Genomic DNA, 4262 nt, shown 5'->3' with positions numbered 1-4262 from the left:
GTGGGGGGTTTACAGGGAATTGACTGAAAATGAAATAAAAGGTTACAGATTCTAGGAGCTTAACAGGGCATAGCAATAGCATTGGAGGTTCAGTCAGTTACCACCTCTTATTTTCCAGCAGGGCTCAGCAATTTGGGATTCAGAGGGAAGAAAAAGAATTAAGAGTGATGGGAAGCCATGGAATGTAGAAATGTTGGAATAAAAAAAAGTAGGGAACTGCAGGAATACATTGCTTGGATTCATATGGAAATAGAAAAATAAGGATGGGTCTCAGTAGGAAACAGTCAATTAACCAAGCACACTTTTCTGAAGTGTATTTTATGGAACACTAGACCTGTATAACATGCTTCCTTTAAAATAATTTAAAAAAATAATCTTGGGGATCCTGGGTGGCTCAGTTGGTTAAGCGTCTGACTTGGGCTTAGGTCATGGTCTCACAGTTCGTGAGTTCAAGCCCCACATTGGAATCTGTGCTGACAGCTCAGAGCCTGGAGCCTGCTTCAGGTTCTGTGTCTCCCTCTCTCTCTGCCCCCTCCACCACTCGTGTGCTCTCTCTCTCTCTCTCAAAAAGAAATAAACATTTAAAAAATAAATAATCTTTTGTCAAATTATTGTGGAAAAACTTGGAGCTTCACAAGGGACATTAACATTTAAAGGACCCACAAAGTCCAGAATAAACCTGTTCTGTAACCTACAACTCTCTAAGCTTATCTGACGTTGAAGTACTGTTTTGTGTAATTCATATCAGCAGCTGCTACAATTTCTATTAGTCAAGATATGCTAGGTTATGCTGTCATAACAATCAATATCAAAATCCAGTAGCTAAACACAGCCAGTGTGGGTCCAAATAACCACTCAGGAACTCAAACTAATGGCAGTTCCAATACTTTGTGTCCATCTCAAACGTGTAACTCCAGGATCTGCCATGCCTGGGGAAGAACGCACATGAAGAAGTGGTCACTCTTCTATGCTCTGAGCTCAAATGGTACACATCACTTCTGCTGACTACTCATGGGCCATAACTGGTCATATAGCCCCACTATATGACAGGGGTCATATAGACCCTGTAAGGGACTGGGAAATATGAGATGCACATGGATATTTGGTGAGCAGTAAATGATTCTGTCATAACTAGCATTCCAATGAATAAAACTTGGAAAACATTGACTAAATATGTAGGAAACAATTTTTCCCAGTCCAAGGAGCATGTTAATGTATTCTTTGGTATAAAAGAGAAAATAATCTGCTCTTTCCTATTATTGTGGAAGAGGAGAAGAAACAGAAGAAGGGAGAGAAAGGAGGAGGAGAAGTGGTGGAGAAGAAGAGGAAGTAGTAGAAGAAAGAAGAAGAGGAGGGGAAGGAAGAGGGGGAGGAGGGGAGTGAGGAGGAGGAGGAAGGAGGGGAGAGGGAGGAGGAAGAAGCTGGCCTATGGCAGTATTACTTATTGAAATATTGTTCTGTTTTTTGGTATTTTGCTAAGCGCTTATATGACATGCTTGATGTCACATAATTCTCACAAGAACCCAATCAATAACATAGTTTATTATCCCTATTTTTTCAGATCAGAGAATTGAGATTTAAAAAGGTGAGCTGCTGGGCGCCTGGGTGGCTCAGTCGTTTAAGCGCCCGACTTCAGCTCAGGTCACGATCTGGTGGTCTGTGAGTTCGAGCCCTGTGTCGGGCTCTGGGCTGATGGCTCAGAGCCTGGAGCTTGCTTCTGATTCTGTGTCTGCCTCTGTCTCTGCCCCTCCCCCATTCATGCTCTGTCTCTCTCTGTCTCAAAAATAAATAAACATTAAAAAAAATTAAAAAAAAAAAGGTGAGCTGCTTTGTCCAAGGTCACAGAGAAATAAGTAAAGGAGGCTAGATTCAGACCATCACCTCTAGGATGGCAAAGCCCATTCTGATCACCCCAGTGCTTATCTCCCCCATGCCTCTATTCTGTGTTTTGATGGCCAGTCCCCTTTACTCACGGCTGCTTATTTCATCCTCAACAACCCTGCCAAGATACACTCTCATTTCTAATGAGGAAAAGAGGCTTTGAACCCAGTTCTCTTTGACTCTCAAAGGCCATGTTAGTACACTTTTGCAGATCTCTGTTTCTACCATTTTGATCACTGCATGTGGATTATTTGGTCTTGCCTCAGCTAGATTTGGTTTATGCACAATATTCTGGAAAGACCTACAGATGTACGTTGTTTCATTGGCACTGGAATGCTGGTTAGAGCTTAGCCTAGATCTTCTGAGTGATGATCTCTGGATCTGTTGACTGCAAAGTCTCCTTCATATTGGAAGACTTGAAGTCCCACACCTTGAAGTGCCTTCCCCTAAAATAATACATTGTCTTGTACATGCTTCCTTCTCTGAGAGCATCATGGGATTTTCCCTTATAAGCTTGGCATTGACTACCCAGGAAATCTTGTGTCAACTGCAAACTGGAAGATTTACACATATACAGTTAAATCTCAAAAGCAACTGTCTTTGAGGAAGAAAATCTCAGGAGTAACAAGTTCCCAGCTGAGTGGTTCCTCTGGGTACAAATTAAAGAGTCCATGAAAGAATCTTCCAGAGTTCCCCAGGCAGAGTGGGCTGAGCAAAGAGTTCGAAGACCCATCTTGTTGATGTTGCAGGTGGCTAGTGAGCCCAGTTGCTTGTCTTCAGGTAACTTAAAAGATTGAATAGTCTCAGGTAGACAGTGTCAATGACCCTGTGGAACTGGGAGCAGAGATAGTAAGAGTGAAGGGTGAGTCTTGCCTCTCTAAGAGATCATGAGAACAGCAAACAAGAAATCCATACCAGGCAATCAGTTCATAAACGTGATGTCAGCAGTGTGAATGTCAGGATTATACAGAAAACCTATAGATCAGTGGCTTAAACAATATAGGGCTTTGTGTGCCTGTTTTTTTTTGTCTCCCATATAAAAGTAGTCCAAATGTTGACAATCCATGGCTAAAATGCCGGTTCTGTGATGTTAACAGTGACCCTGACTGCTTCCTACTCATGGCATCTACCCACAGGTGCAGAATGGCTGCTACAGCTGCTGTTCATGTTCCTGGCTGCAAGAAGGAAGAGCAGAGGGCAGACACAGTAACTTCAGCTTAAATCTCATTAACCACTCCTATCCACAAGGGAGATTGGGAAATGCAATTTTTCAGCTGGGGACCTTGTTGCCTTCCAAAAATTCAGATACTGAGGAATAAAGGGGAAATGGGTGTTAGGTGGTTCATTATTGTCACTGCCTCACAAGGAACCTAATAAACTGCGCACACCTACAGGCACGTCTTGGAGGCCAGTCTAGACTGTGTGAACACTTATTACCTCCCCTCACCACACACTGCCACTATTGTAGACATCACCATTCTCCTCGATAATCCTGACCAGTTGGCAGAAGTCCATAGACTGAGGTTGAACCTATGTTAGCAGCAAGATGTTTGGCTACCACTTCTACCTGGGTCTGCTCTTTGCATCTTGCAGAGCCAGTTATCTTAACCCTAGCCCTGGCAAGTGATTGTCTTAGAATTTGAGAGTATTATGCTCCCAATACCCAAGGGGAACACTGAGGATGTTTCTCTTCTCTCTGTTGTACCCTTTATTAGGGACACCCTGACCACTGAAAAACAATGATTAGATCCCTCCCACTCCCAGGACCTCCAATGGCCGACCATTTATCCAGGGTTTTGTACCCAGTGCCCAAGTTTGTCACTGGAGATAATGAATGCCAACACAGACGCAGTTGATGCTGAACATCATGTGGAACTGGAGGAAAAAACGACGATTTAGTAGTCAACTGTTATAACTTCGGCACACACTTGAAGATCTCTCCACAAGAGTAGATGCAGTTAAGGAAGAAAATAGGAAGCTAAAATCAGACAACCAAGCTCTTGGACAATATATAGAAAACCTCATGTCAGCTTCTAGTGTTTTTCAAATGACTGACACAAAAAGCAAAAGAATGTGAAGGATTGACATCCCTTCTGTTTTATGGAATTGCCGCTAATCTGTTTTTTTCTTTAAAATGTGGATAGACTCAAAAAGTTATAGTACTTTTGTTTGTGGCCTAATTGAATATTTATGAAGATAATGTCAGATCTAGGCAAAATTAAGAACATAACAGAAGACTTCCATGAGTTTGTGTGATATATGTTAGTCAACGAAAACATGCAAATGTATTGTACAGACTTTATAATTAGAAATGCATGTATGTATAAAATTTGAAAGTTTTATCAAATTTGCTTTGATTTAGAGGTTTAGCACTGTCTTTT

General features: G+C 41.9%; 1 pseudogene; it reads left to right on the top strand.

Annotated features, from left to right (window-relative positions):
* The first annotated feature begins 3653 nt into the window (after window positions 1–3653).
* Window positions 3654–3958, top strand: LOC125939485 (short coiled-coil protein B-like; annotated as a pseudogene).
* The last annotated feature ends 304 nt before the right edge of the window (window positions 3959–4262 follow it).

This window comes from Panthera uncia, assembly GCF_023721935.1.
Source record: "Panthera uncia isolate 11264 chromosome B2 unlocalized genomic scaffold, Puncia_PCG_1.0 HiC_scaffold_25, whole genome shotgun sequence".
NCBI classification, from domain to species: Eukaryota; Metazoa; Chordata; class Mammalia; order Carnivora; family Felidae; genus Panthera; species Panthera uncia.
This window is presented reverse-complemented; position numbering and strand designations above follow the sequence as displayed.